This window comes from Styela clava, chromosome 1 (assembly GCF_964204865.1).
Source record: "Styela clava chromosome 1, kaStyClav1.hap1.2, whole genome shotgun sequence".
In the NCBI taxonomy this organism is placed as follows: domain Eukaryota; kingdom Metazoa; phylum Chordata; class Ascidiacea; order Stolidobranchia; family Styelidae; genus Styela; species Styela clava.
Window position 1 is genome coordinate 21,296,154 of NC_135250.1, and position 16,450 is coordinate 21,312,603.

A 16,450-nucleotide genomic window follows, 5' to 3' on the forward strand; every position below is an offset into this window, starting at 1 on the left:
GCTTCCATTTTGCGCATAACGTATCATTTCAATTCCCTATTTTGAAAAATTACACGCCGACACCATTCTCTAAATTTAGAAACGTCAAACCAGATTAGGTATTTAACATAAATTTTCCAGATTTTAAACTCCATATGCCTGGCAGCATGATAAGCCGTTTCATGCATGAACCTGAACATAAGATTGATTATCGAAAATTAGAAGTTGAATTAACGTGTTCGAGAGACCATAGTACAGCGTATATATAACGCTTATAAGCTGTAACCAGAAAAGAAATGACAGACCATACTTTTAAACTTTCTACTAGCTCGTTCATGATCCCTTCCGTCTTTGGCTAAGTGATGTTTTAATAATGTGAACATTTTACTCGACCATGCATGGCGGGTGGAGTGTTCAAACCGTAACCAAGAGTCGATAGTAAAAATCAATCGTGAATTTCGATGTAACAACGCACACTGACCCGTTTACGAATTGTTGCGCCTGTTATCGTTGAAATCGGAAATGATTACAATCGTTATATTTTGAGCATTTTTGCACTAATAATTAGGGCGTGACATTATCAAAATCTTCAAATGAAGTGGTGATATTGCAAATACCGTAAATAAATTTGTGAATTACCCGGTAACGATTTTAGCTATAATGATCACCGGGGTATTGTTTTGTTGAAAAAAAAAACGTTGAAACTTTAAAGGAATTAGTTATAATTGGCGTCTATGCACAAAAGCAATCGAGCGCAGATTTTTTTAAGCATATGTGAAATATCATCCAAGAAGTGCTGTTTAACGTCATCTCGTCTTATGACCACATAGAAATGCCTCCATTGCCAAATTATTCAATCACAATTAAAAATTAACATTCATGATTGCGCAATCGCAGCTTTGTGAGGTTTATCTGTAAAATAACATAGATACCATGGAGAATCATTTAAAGTTAATTATCTCCAACCCGGTATCGATAATAATATTACCGTTCGCTTGAAAGTGGGAGGGTAAATTTACACACGTTGATTAGTAAGATCAAGGCCAACGTAAAAGATAAAAATTTGAATAAAATTAATTTGGGTTTTGAAGTCAGTCCTTGGATGTATTCAACAGCTGTTGCCGACGTGAACGCACGGTTATGTTCTAACTATAAAACTTTGATATCTGCCGACCCGCAAGAATTAATACTTGCAAAAAAGACAAAGGACGGAAATATAGATTACCAACCTCAATATATTGCCGCCGAAACGATCGCAGTGACAAAAACAATCAGCGATTATGATAAAATTAACCAGCATAAAAAAAAACGCTACGCTGCCGATTTTTCAATTTTTTATTTAATTTCCAAAAGGAGTATCGATTCTGTTCGAAAAAATATTCGATTTTGCCCACCCCTACTTGGAGCTAAATTACACGTCAATTAACCCAGTTTGCATGCAAATATGTAGTGAGAATTCGACTGATTTAGTGTTAGCGATGTTTTTTTTTATCTCGGCTGATTAACACATTCCATTTTGTCATTATTACAAAAGCCTTATTTTTGAGCAAAAGTCATGAAATTTGCGTTCGCGAATTGCCAATAAAATTCATATATATATAGTAATATACTTGGTAGCCTATAAACGCAATGAACATCACGTTTTAATTTGAAATAAGTGTTTTTTGTTTTGTTTGAGGTTTCAAGATATTTTTCTCCAGATAATCCAAATAATCAGCTGAATTATATATGATTAAATTTTCTCAAGTTATGTTTAATAAATCTATTAATCAACATTAGCACCCGTGACAAGTTATCAACTCAACGTCAAATCCATATAAGGTTTCTGTTTAAGCGTGAGAGACTGCATTAAAAAGCACTTGTGGCATTGAAAACATCTCTGAGTGGCTCGTAAATATAATTTTTATACATGAAATAACTTAGAAAAATAGTTTACCCAATATTTGATCCAATGTAGGAGTCTGTGTTTTTGTTTCATTCATTATAACAGTCTTTATAGCATCGATTCAATGCAACATAAACTGAAATAACAAAAATGAAATAGTTTTTGTGGTAGATAGGCTAAACATTCATTTTACCTGAATAGTGTAATTCTCACAATTGCAATCAAAAACCTACTACTCGCTTTTCCAATGTCGCCACTCAGAGAATTACAAATTATATTTACATATATCTTGATGTTTACCTTGACTGGCCCACATATCGTGCTAGATCGGAGATAGCTGTTCTAAGCTAATACAGCATTGAAGCCCTTGAAGCCACTTCGTTCAATCAAGGTCAAATGCGGACGAATCAATAATGACATTGTATATATATATATATATATATATATACGGTATGCCCATTGTGTTCCTCGAGCATGTATAGATTCGCAATGATCTGGCTAAATTCACAACAAAGAATTTGTGACCAGTGCTTTCTCTTTATGGACACGGTTCAGAGACGGATTTAGACGATGAGAGATGTCCTAGGCCAAGGTGGTCCAAGGTTGTCGGCTTCCTGGGCCACAAAATTATTTTAGCATTGCTCGCGGGTCACAATAGTGCCAAGGATAGGTAAACAGTGCAATACACAACTAACACTCTTATTGTACAAAAACATTGATCCAGCTTACCATACCACCAAAACGCTCACTAAAACGTGCAAAAGTCTTTGTATATCTACATTTAGTGTACGATTTCAAACTGTTCATAACGGAGAAAGTTCTTTCGCAAATGCAAGTGCTGTTGAACATCGATAAGATTCTGAATGCAGAATCCCTTAACTTTGGAAAATGCTCATTTTTCACAAGATTTCAAAATATCGTTTTAGATTATATTCTTTTGTTACCTACACAACTTGCAGACATATCGAGTATAGGAGAACATTGTGGCATTTTCCTCCCATGTCCAGTTAAAAATCTGTTTTAATTGGTAAATTTTCTTTTTAAACTCATGTTAACAAAATAACTGCAGATTGATTGATTACCAAATGTGTGAGCACGGTAGGATAATTACTAAAATTTTCTGACATAAAGGCAGCTTTTATTGTAATACTGTTCAGGATGTGTCAAAAAAAAACGTGATTTTTTGAATACCCTCCCAGCCAGCAAATGCGACGCGGACCACAGATACTCAAGCCGCGGGCCACAAGAGGCCCGCGGACCTGGGTCTGGACCACCCTCCCCTATAGGCCATGCCTACCCAATTTACATAATACATGAAACGTGAGTTTATTTAGATAAAATCAATAAAGTTTATAATTACTTCGTTAATGACTGCGAAAAATATTCAAATACCAAATCGAATATTAGAAGATCCGAAAGCCGTTTTACTATTCGAATATCAGGTAACACGTAGCCTTGTCGCTTGGATTGCACTGCAAAAAATAATTGAATAATAAGACATAATAAAATATATGAATAGAAAAAAGACAACACATTCTTGAGCCAGTGGTGAAGATACTGTTCTCTTTCATTATACAACGACTATAAAGACTGACCAAGACCAAAACTGACCCGGGATGTAAAAATCACAATGAAATTAATTTGAAAATGCCTTGTCACTGATTATCGCGCAATAGCTTCTGCTATAGTCAGACTGGAATTGCAGTTCTGCGGGGCTAAAGACTTGATACAGGAGAGATAATGAGAAATGACGGAAATGTAGCTTACCGAATTAGGATATATGTAATTAAGTGGTTCCCAACTTTTTCTTCAGGCGACTCTAATTTTGTGAAAATAAAGTTCGTAAAATTTCGCCCAAGTATCTGCTCAAATACTATACTGAATGGCACGTAGTACTTCTGTAACCTCAAATTTAAATGACCCCTAAAAAGAATCATTTTAACAAAGGATTTATTTCGTTACTATTCATTTTATTATTTTAACATTATTATTTGGTCACCATCAACGATTTTCTGAAATCACGGCGTGGCTTAACTTAAGTAAAATAGATGCTTCCAATTTTTTTTTTTTTTATGCTGAGATACATTCCACATATACAATTACTATTAAGCAACACCTTAATACCAAATATACAGTGAAAAATCAAATTTACTAGAGATGAAAATCAATACCTTTTAGGTTTTTGTTGAAAAAAAAGTGCCTTAAAAAAATTTCTTGGCGACTCAGCTTCTGGTCGCGACCCATAGATTGAAGTAGTTAGTAGATGACCCAAATACTCACGTCAAAATCACAAAACATACTTGAGTCTATAGAAGGTATCAAAAATGTAAAGTCTGATTACAACCTTATTACATCGCAGTCCACTTGAAATAACAGCCTTGCCCTAGCCCACATTTCGGCAACCTTTACCTTTGGAAGAGCCATTTGGCATCCTTATCGTCAAACTCAAGCCTACTCGGAACCATAACATCTACTCTAATGTCAGTGGCTAAACTAAAACTCTCTGAAAACCACTCATGAGGCGGCGAAATGAAAAGAAGTTGAAAAAGGAAAACTTTGTTTTGGCAGATTTGAATCCCCACATGCGACCTTATTTTCTGGCTCTGGACTTATATCTGCTGGGATGTGTAATTAGTGAGTATTAATCGACTTTACGCCCTCCAACTTTTATTGAATTCCCACTGTTCTAACAAAAAACCGCTGTAGCCATATTAATTCACGGGAGCCGGAACTCCGACAACAAAGGGCCGTATTCGCAGGTTGCCGATTGCGGCCCCAGCCTATGTCATTTTTGGGTTTACAAATCCATTATTACGTCATGCTATGTATTTCACTGTTATGAAAAATGTACAGGGTGTCCATAAAGTCCCTTTACAATTTCAATTTTGTTGTAAAGTTAGTTCTCAATATATGTTAACCAGGTTTGTTGTTTTTTGATCAGTAATTGTTCAAGTATTTTTAAACACAAGTATGTTACCGGGGGTAGTCTTTTAGATTTAGTTGAATGCATTTATCCGACCGTATGTAATTTTTAACTTTTTAAACAATAAATATTTGGGGCAAGAAGTATAATTAAAAAAGTAAATTACCGAATAAAACAAAAAAGCTATCTTTACCGTGCGTGTCAATGCACCACCTTGACGGAAACGATTATGTGGAATTTACGTCTCTTTAGCACTCATTATTCCATGAATAGAATTTATCAGTAGAGGCTCAACAACTCGTAATTTTAGCCTTTGTGGATGTAACAATTTTGTGGCAATGTAGATAATCATTTTTCGATAATTGTTGTCTTTGTTTTCCGAACTTTCTGCCCCCTAAGCCATCGAATTTTGTTAACATTTTTACATGGAAAACAACAAATGAACAGAACCTAATAACCAAATATTGCTTTTTCTCATCTTAGATTCGACGTTAAATGTTTACATACGAAACGCCATTGATAGACAAAAATCATTCGTAGATGCTTTTCTATCTGGAATTAAAAATCATGAAACATTTCTTCAAGTTCATACAAAGACATCATCCTAAACTTGCGTAGCAAAATCACAATAACTATATCCATCGATAATTTTTATTGCGATATTTATAATAAAACTATGTCGACTCTCTATTTTGTATTTCGTCTCTCCAAAATGGTGACGCGTCGAAATCATTTTTTCCCGAATGCGCAAGACATGATTTAAATTTTAAAGAATGGTATATATAAAACGACACTGTGACGTTACAGGTATTGCAACATTTCCTAAATAATGTCGCAATAATCAAGTTTCAATATATCTATATGCAAGTAATATAATGCGGTCTGCCACCAAAAGAAAATCTCAATATTTATTACCTCCATTTAGCTGTCATATATGTTTATAGTATGGAATTAGGATTATTAGTATAGAGCAGTTTTGCAATAAAATTGGACTTCTAGGGTTATATTTCATTTGAATTACTTTCAATAGTTAGAGCTATCCCAATACGAGCCTACTTTTCATAGCTTTCATGGTAAAAATTTACAAGTTATAGATATTGCTATATACCAAGTGAATAAACGAACAAATCAACACGATAATTTAAAAACACACGATCCGCGCTTGCGAGTACTTGAGTGATTGAATTTATTCAAATTTTCATGCTTAGATGAAAAATAAATTAAGAATTATATAGTCTGGATCACAGTCTCAATTTCAAATATACATTGCGCAATATCTGAACAAGCCGTTTTTCGCTTTTATTCGAGGTATTCGATGAAGAAAAATTGCAGTGAGAGTGCGACGGTATATAAATTTTAGGCGTACTCTCCCGATCGCGCTGATATTGACTTAATTTTTATGTATTAGACCCCTAGTAATAGTCAATATTTTTATAGCAACTCATTTTAACTACTGAAGCAAGTTGAGAAACTGTATAGACAAAATATAATGCGGTCTGCCACCAAAAGAAAATCTCGATATTTATTACCTCTATTAAGCTGTTATATATGTTTATAGTATGGAATTAGGATTATTAGTATAGGGCAGTTTTGCAATAAAATTGGACTTCTAGGGTTACATTCTATTCAAATTACTTCCAATATTCAGAGCTATCCCGATTCCCAATACGAGCCTAGTTTTCATAGCTTTCATGGTAAAAATTTAGTTTATGGTAATTAAGTTATATGGCTATATACCAAGTGAATAAACGAACAAATCAACACGATAATTTAGTAATATACGATCCGCGTTTGCGAGTACTTGAGTAAATAAATTTATTCAAATTTTCATGCTTAGATGGAAAATAAATTTAGAATTATATCGTCTGGATCAGTGGTTCCCAAACTTTTTGTACCATCGCCCCCCTAAAGTAGTTTATACAACTTCATCGCCCCCCGGCACTACAAAAAAAATGTAAAGTCAGAAACAAATATCTTACAGACCAAATAAGAAGACCAATCATAGTATATAGTGTTTTTTAATAAAATGGATGAGCTTGGTGTTCTTCAGCGAGTTTTTTTTTTATTATATCCAAAATTACCCCGTTTACTGATGGAAAGGCGATTTTGTTGTTTTGATAGAAATAGTAGCACGGCTCGGCCCCCTTTTCACCATGTAAGAGCTAAGAGGTCGGAAACGAAAGAATCCAGGGTTCTACCTCCTCAACAACCGCGGTGTACCCTTGCATTTAGCATTTAACTCCCTAAATATTCACCCCATTTCACATTAAATAATGAAAACAAAGGTAATTTTCCCAAACTTATATTAATAATTTTCGTACATCTAATTCATTCCTACAGCCTGATGACCTGCACCAAAATACATGATATATCACGGTTTCCGGTAAAATACATACCCGATTCCTTATCCTACCACGGCCCCCAGTCCGATCACCAGTCCATATAATTAATCAGCCATTTGTTTTGGATTCGTGCACTCGGATGTGGAAGAAGCCGTGACCGACCCAGAGGGCGGCAAATTTTATGTCACTCGCGGGACAAAATTTAGGTTTGCTAGTCTTTTGCGGGTCATATATATATATAATTTTTGAAAGTTAAAAACGGAACAGCGCGCGAAAACTGCGACAATTCGTGAACTCAACTCAGTCGTCTTATTAAAAAATTATTACAATGACATTAAATGTGACATTGTCTTTTTGCTGCATCACGCTTGATAGCTTTACGACGCCAAGATTGAAAAATTTTCTAAATGGGCATCACTAATACTAGTTCTTTGCTTGTTCTCTGTAATGTTCATTTTCAAAAATTATTGTTCGCAAGATGAAAAAATAAACGCAATGCCTCCTTTCGCATCCGCCCAGACACATTTTTCACTCAGACAGATTTTCAGGCGTGGTCGTGAACATTACCTCATATTTGCGTTTTTAAATTATATTCGTTAGTTTTTAGTTGTTTTTCGGAAATTTAAATATAAGTCAATATAAATCACTTTGTCTTCTTAGGAGTTTTAGTTAAATTAGTGTAGAAATAGCTGTGGTAGACTAGACTAAAACTCTTCACCGGTATTTTTGAAAATCAGATTGTTGAATGGTATGAATTAGAATAATAGTTTGAAACAAATACCACATTTTACAGGCAACAACTCGCGAAACCGCTCTTAAAATAAGCACCGAAAATTTTAAAATAGTAAAGTATAGAAAGAATTTTCCGAGGTCAAAGGTCGGGGAAAGCTCCATTCAGTGAAGCGTCCTGGCCAGATTATTTTACTCCGGCCGTATTTTGCCGACCACTTGAATACGCAATCATTTCGCGTGTGATAATCGCCCACGTAATTCAAACCTACGAAAGCACGCAGAGTACAGTAATCAAGTGCACAATGCGCCGAACAAAAATAGGTTTCTCGAAATCGCCCCCCTCCGAATTTTTCGCCCCCCTCTGTATCGTTTCCGCCCACCGGGGGGCGATACCGCCCACTTTGGGAATCACTGGTCTGGATCACAGTCTCAATTTCAAATATGCATTGCGCAATATCTGAACAAGCCGTTTTTCACTTTTATTCGAGGTATTCGATGAAGAAAAACTGCAGTGAGAGTGCGACGGTATATAAATTTTAGGCGCCCTCTCCCGATCGCGCTGATATCGACTTAATTTTTATGTATTAGACCCCTAGTAATAGTCAATATTTTCATAGCAACTCATTTTAACTACTGAGGCAAGTTGAGAAACTGTATAGACAAAAAGTCATCGAATACAGAAAGAAAAAAATGCTGGAAGCTTTTGGTAGACATGAATTCAGAGAATTGACATTATTGAGCAATTACATCAGAATGCAAGGAATCAAGATTGCATTGTGTATTTCATTACGAAAATGAATAATGCTCCCCGATATTTAGCGATAAATCAATTTTCAACTAACTCTGTACTTATCTTATAGTTACTAAGCATTTTATACAAAAATGCTAATATTTTGGTGTCTTTCCATATACTTTTGATAAAAACAATGTTATAACAATGTCTTACATAAAGGTAAGTAGATTATTGATAGAGATATACAGGGTGCTCAGTAATTCCTAAACTCTTTTAAAGCGCAATCGAAATTTATCGATACCGTATACAGTTAGTTAGTAGTCTCCTACAGATGTCTTGATTGATGTAACATTTTGAATAAGCAGTGATTGAAATAAAATTAACTGGTTACAATAGATTGAGAACTGACTTCAAAACGAAGTCGAAATTATAGGAGACTTCATGAAAACTCTGTATCTCTCTATCAATAACCTATTTACCTTTAACCTTAACGTATAGATAGATTGGGTAGATTCCGGTCCTACCAACGATAATAGCTCCTCACATACATGACCTTGTCAGGGTTGATAGGCTTGAAGAATACCATTGCATAGAAAATTCTTAACATTTCGTTAAACAAAAAGGTTTAAGGTAGAAATTATGTTTTTTTTCCTATCAGGCATTTCCTGATTCCCTTTTTGTCTCCGTCGTGATTAAATGTTTATCTGAATTGAGTTATGAGAGTTTCGAAATACTAGAAAAACAACTTCATATCTCATAAACGTAATGGCATAACTTGAAGCTTCGTGTGACCAATTTCTTCGGTGATCGTCACAAACATACACTTTTGTGGCGAGGTATATGTCTGTTCTTAATTATATTAATCTGCGGCATCATCTAATCTTTAGGCGGGTTTGCATTTTATGAATAAATCGGCCGACATTTTGTTTTGTCGGATGCACGATTTTACGTTAGAAATAAAATATTCGAAAAAAAAAATCAGTACATACAAACTCTGAAGAAAACCGAATCTGGTATGCGTTACTACGGTGACAGTGGCTCGTTTTTTCATTTATCGGGGAAGCAGTCAGTGCTCTAATCATTGTCAACAATTCCTGAATCGCTTATACCTCTCGTGGGCGCTTCATTCATCGCTGTTAGCGGACAGGAATATGAACATATATACCGTGTTTCTCCGAAAATAAACCTAGCTTGAATTTTAAAAATCATTTTAATATAAGTCCTCCCCTCAAATTAAGACCTAGTCAATAACGCGAATTTTTCATCATACATATCATACGATAGCAAATCTCTCCTACACGTTTTAAATGAATGGTAATCTACGTTTTGCAGTTATTCTGAATAAAAACGTGTTATTTATAAGTAAATGGATATCGGTTTTCATATTTTTTTCATGTTTGAATATCTCGTAATTTTCTACTTTGTAATTTTGTTTTTGATAAATGTAAATATAAGACATCCCCCGAAAATAAGCCCTAGTGTTATTTTTCGGAAGAACAATGAAATAAGATTCAGTCTTATTTTTGGCGAAACACGGTAGTTAGCGATGCAAGCGCTATGTGTTAGGATAGATAAATAGGCATACATATTTCAAATAGTAGCGGGTACAAAAATCCCAAAAATTTTTTTGAACGTTTTATGAAGAACCCTATCAAGGAAGCGGTTATAAAATCAGCGCCGTTTATTGCGAGGAACGGATAACCTCAATTGTGCGCTCAAGTTTCATTCTTTTTTAAAACTAAACCTAAATCTATTGAGTTACAATGTAGAATAATATGAGTGCAAATTTTGACGAAAATATTGACTCTGGATACATACCGTTGATTACCACTGAAACAGCAACATAAAAATGTTCAAATATATGGAACATAAAGGTCGACTGACTAATGTAGGTCTACCATCTCAATGTCGGCAAGGTTCAACCGCGACAGTCCCGATTTTAGTGAGTTGTCCCGACCAGTGGACCTAAATGTCCCGGTTGTGCAGCATGACAGTCATAAATATTTCGTTTATTTGATATTGATATAAATTATTTCTTGTTTTTTTTAAAACGGAGGAAGCCGATTTACCACTAATTTGAAACTCACTCCACTAGTTTAGATAGAGAGTGAGGTTGTCATAGTTATGATATCGAGTATGAATCATATGTTTATTTAACACCCAACTGTAGGCATACTGTCTTTGAATCATCAAAACAAAGTGCAAGATTTTTAATGAGGTGAAGATAGATTTCAATTATTTGAAGCAAAGACCAATACGGAATATTTCATTAAATTTGAATGCCGTAGGGTTGGCTTGTCCAATCCACACTGTCCCGGTTTTTTGCTTTAGATATATGGTAAGCCTATGTACAGGTTTATCAGGGATGAAAGGCTTGAAGAATACCATTGTATAGGGAATTCTTGGAAGCTCGTTAAACAAAAAGGTTAAAAAAAGAAATAAGATTTTTTTCCTATCAGGCATTTCCTGATTCCTTTTTTGCATTTGTCGTGATCAAATATTTATCTGAATTTAGCTATGAGAGTTTAGAAATACTAGAAAACGACTTCATATTTCAAAAACGTAAAATGGTGTGTAAGTGAGGAACAACAAGACTGCAAACAAAAAGCACCGGATTTACAGGGCTTTGGAATATACCATCGCATACCTGGATTATAAATGAACCGAATTATGTCAGACGGGAGTAAGGAACCTTCAACAAGCAAATGCCCACAAACAACAGACCGAGATCTTTGTTTATGGAACAGACACAGGAGATAAATTAGAAACAGAACTCGGGAGCCTAAAATTCTCACTTCCCGAAGGGCAACCTGTCAATATCTCAATAAGAGGAATCCCTGATGAAAGCCCATACGCAAGAGTAGCCGATAAAGTCAACCAGCTCGACATAGGAAAAATTGAGAATCAACCATAGGAAATACGCCAATCTGGCCACAAAACATTGGCAAATCCTACGTGCGTATTAAAATCAATGACTACAACAAAAGTGACTCGTCTGTAACATCTAACGGATCGGAACTAAAACGAGGATACCTTTCCGCCCCTGCTTACATTGAAGAGGGAATTGGGAACGAAGAATATAACTTACTCCACTATTAGGATACACAGGCAAATAGTAAAAACAAATGAGACTGACACGATAAAATTCTACATCGTTAACATCCATAGCAAGTTTAAAAACAAAGAAAGGAAAGTCGAATGACAAAACAACATAAAATGAAATACGGATTTATTATTTGGAATTAATAACTATAAACAGTTAACTGGATATAAAAATCGGATATAAATCAAACATTGGAATCAACAAATATAAAAAATAAAGAAAGATTAAAAGTCAAGTAAGAATTTACATATTATTAATATATCTTCACGCACTTTTCTTTATTGAACTTCGATCAGTGACCGAAAAAGCGTAACTCAGCACTACTAGTGGACAGCCACAATCAATCTAAAAACATACCTAACCTTATATCGAAGCTTTCATTACCATCAGTAAAAGCAAATTGAATTCATAAATACTGGAACAAAATAACTTTATTGAACACCGCAATTCGGATATAATTACTATACAGCGCATCACATGGATACTAACAAAATAAATCAGCTGATACTTTTTAGGGGTGACAACACTTAATAAAAAAGAAATATACGAGAGAACAAAAATAACCCATCAAATTATAGTACCAGGAAGGGTTAGTTTTATTGAAATAGAAAATGAAGCCACCAAAGATAAAATAACAATACCCAATATTAACGCGCCTCAGAAATCGAGAAACCATTAACGCAAAGATTCTAGCAAAACCTCATCATGAAGCTAAATAACATCCGAAATGTGAAAACAAATTTGTGGAATTTTTAACATGTTAATTCTAAATTAGATGCAAAAATTGACAAAACTTTCAAACTAGAGAATACGGTTAAAGTACCTATAAGCATTGACGGCAGATCATCTTGCAAGAAACAGAACTGAAAACAAGTCAATCAAAGGATTTATCTTCGGTCAACATAAGGTCATCTTAAACCTTCAAGATACTTAATACAAAATTCGGAATACATCATCATTTAAAAAAAAAGACAATTTACTACAATATAGGTTATCTCGATTAATAGTAAAATAGCAGTTAACATTCTAAAAGCGGAAATATACAATTCCAAGATGAAACTATACTCAACTCAAGAACAACTGCAATAACGAGATTACTGAAGAAAGTGTGAATTGGCCAGAGAGATGATCAACAAGGTAATAGGGAGAATTAAAAATATGAAAGGGGCGCAAATTGACATTCGAAAAATTGGAGAGCGCCTTAAAAAAAAGCAATAACAAGACGTGAGCACTCCTGCAATGAACTACTATGCCCAAACAGACAATAAATCGACCAAGTTTTATACCACCCCACCCTGCTACTATAAATGGTAGCATAAATTTGAGAAATACCACCAAACTACCCAAGGTTAAGAAAGTTGGAACAAGCGATTTTCAACTCGGCGCGCAATGCGGCGGCGGCATTGCGAGGAACGGGTAACCTCGATTCCGCAAGTTATATAAATATATTTCGGGACGGTTTTCTGCTTTTATAATAAGCTTTTGTTTCTCATACTTGGCCTGGCACCTGATAATGGAAAATCTCAATTACTTCAAAATGAAAGGATTAATTCTGAATACATAGCGATGATTACCATTGAGACAGCAAAATAGAAATGTTTAAATATATATGGGACATAAGGGTCAAGAGACTAATGTAGGCCTACCACCGCAAAATTCCAGCCGAATGCGTGAATAATTGTACCGAATATCATGTGAATTGTGTCCGTAAATTTTAAAATCAGCAAAATTTGGTGTAAAATATCAGCTATCGATTGGTCTACAGGTTTGAGGAAAACGAGTTTTTTATTAATCACAAAAGTGAGGAAATTTAAAAAAAAAAATTGTGCTCAATTTGGTTGGTAGATTGGCTGTGAGCGAGTGAGAGTCGAGTTTGACGACTGAAAACTTTCTTTGGAGTGGCAAGTTCCAAAAGTTAGGAATAAAGAAAAACTCCATTTATATTATACTGTTACTAATTTTGATGCTGAAAATCCCCTAATGTTCCAGTTTCGACGTCCTTTCGACCTTCCTTTGGCAGAATATCGATGAATGGACTTTCTTTACAATTTCTCGTGTCAAAATAAGTACTACACTTACTGCTACGCAAATTGAATAGAAATAATCCTCAAAGAATACATCGTCCAAACATTTCTCTGGTGGATACTCGCACGTACTGGTAGAATGCCCGAGGATATGATGCATATAACCAAGTTCATCACTTTCCTTGTTATATATATCTAAAAATTGATTTTTTTGTTTTGTTTATGGCTTCGTGGTAATCGGTACCTATTATTAGTTATATTATACAATTATTCTTTTTCACACAATCCGGATTAAAATAATTTTTGATATTTCACTCACTTTCTCATGTTATATTATTACCCATACGCCATATTGAAATCTTATAAAATATGAATCCATATATATATATATATATATATATATATATAGAACAACACTTCCAGGAAAAAATAAATTCAAAATTTTTACGAAAACCCCCATTCAAAAATTTGAAAACTCAATAATCGGTGCTCCCGAAGTATGCGAACCGAGATGGCGGACATCGGAACGTAACATGGGTAACAGGTTAGGGTTAGGCGATAATTTTTTTCCGATTTTCCTTATTTTAGTGCTATTATCAGTTCGAAGACTAGCCAAGAGTCTCCCGTAGTATTTATACCTAACATTATGGCCTAACCCTAACCTAGTACACATATTACATTCCGATGTCCGCCATCTTGGTTCGCATACTTCGGGAGCCCCCAATAATCATCGTTCATTCAGTTGCAAGGCCACGTAGCTTGAATTGTTTTCACTCACGCAAAGTTGATTGAAAAACACTTTAATTACATCTGAATATTCCCTACTTTCTCTTTGTTGTTTGCAGATCATGGTATGAAGATAGAAGAGCCCTTTTTTGGTTTATGGCATGCTTTGCAATAAATTTACACATTGAGCGTTAGTGTTATTTTATGAAATAAATCACTTTGATTTGCATATTTCCAGGGCTATAAATTATATCACGAAAAAGTACAATCATGTGTTGCAGTGTGATTAAAAGTTCTCCCACCGAAAGCCTTTCTATTATATGTATTATGTCAAAAAATTTCATGTTGAAATTATCCCAAACTGTAGCCTAACTTGGTATTTTCATGGTACTGCCGTGCAGCTGAGGGTCAATTAAATCAAGGTCTCAGTTTTATAGAACAGTTATAGAAAGAAAATAGACGTATATGGCAATAGAGAAAGGTTTAATTTTTCAAGTTATACTTTTATAAAACCGAAGCTAAAATATTTTGCCAGGCTGTTAAATACCAAGTGTTATAACAACCCTGGCAATGGAATATGTTTTTTTCTGTTTTAGTGAGGCAGATAAAGATATTGAATGCAGGAGAGGTGTTAGATCGACTAGATGAGTCAGTTTGGCATTGACCTTTCTGGATTCGAGGATGATGATCCAAATTTCCGCAGTATCAATAATAGCCTGGTAATTGCGACTAGAAATGAAGGCGAGGAAGAAAGCGTGGAGCTGATGCTGTAAACAGTAATAAGCAACAGGTGAAAAAGATCAAAATAAAGTAGCATTCGCCAGATAGAAATCCATTTCGGCCTGAATTTCTGACCTGGCAAGAATAACCAATTGCTCTAGATCAGTGCTCGTAAACCGGGTGTATAGTACACCCCAGGGTGTACCAAAAAGTTCAAAGGGTGTACCACATCAATAGGGTGTACCAGAGGTGTATCGTACCGAATGTTGCAAGGTACATACACACTAACTCATGATATGCCAATTAAATACCCTATGGCAGGGCTACTCAATTGACAGACCGCGGTCCGAATACGGATATTTCTAGTATTTAATTTGTACCGTGGCTGCTTCTTGGATTTTAAAAGCATCATTTTTATTATTATTTTACTGTTGTGATGTAATGCATTTTCCCCTAAACCACTGAAAAATAATTATGACATCATAACAATATATATACTATATATATATATATATATATGTCTCCCGACTCACTTGTTCACTTATTTCCCCATTAATTCAGCGAGACGTCAATGGTGGCGTAAAAGCTGAAGTTCAGCGACAATCGGACACACTTTTTTTACAGTTTTTTAGACACGGGGGCGAACATTAGATTGTTTTTGTGGCTTTGCGTGGTAGTTATGAGTTTTCAGTTGTATTTTCGGAATTTAAATATAGATCAACGCTTGAATAAATGTCATTACAAATAACTCAATTTTACAAAATATCTAACAGTTGTACAGTAGGCTCTCGCTACCTAGAACCAAATACTTGGCATAACAAAAAAATATAATTTCTCCCACTAACGACGGACAAATAACTTTTTATTTGTTTTGCTAAACGTGAGCATTGTGGTTCGTCTTAATGTTGCTTAGAAAAAATCTACTTTCGCCGCAGCTAATATGTTTTAAATTTTTAGCCCCAAATATGATTGAAGTTCTCAGAAAGCTATTGAACATATATATATATATTTTAAATTTCCTACGGTCCTGTGAGACCGAATATTTCACATTTTTTTGTACACAAGTCAGTGGTCAGCTAGAGTGCTAGACAACTAATGTTTTGTCATACCATTACCAATGCGCGATATTGCTCTTGCATTTTGTTAAACGATGCATTTGAAGTTTTGTTGGCAAAGTTAAAATATAATTTTTAGAATGACCTGACCCCGGCAATTTTTAAGTTTTGTGTGCAGACCTTTGGTGAAAATAGTTGAGTAGCCCTTCTCTATGGCAATGGTATGTA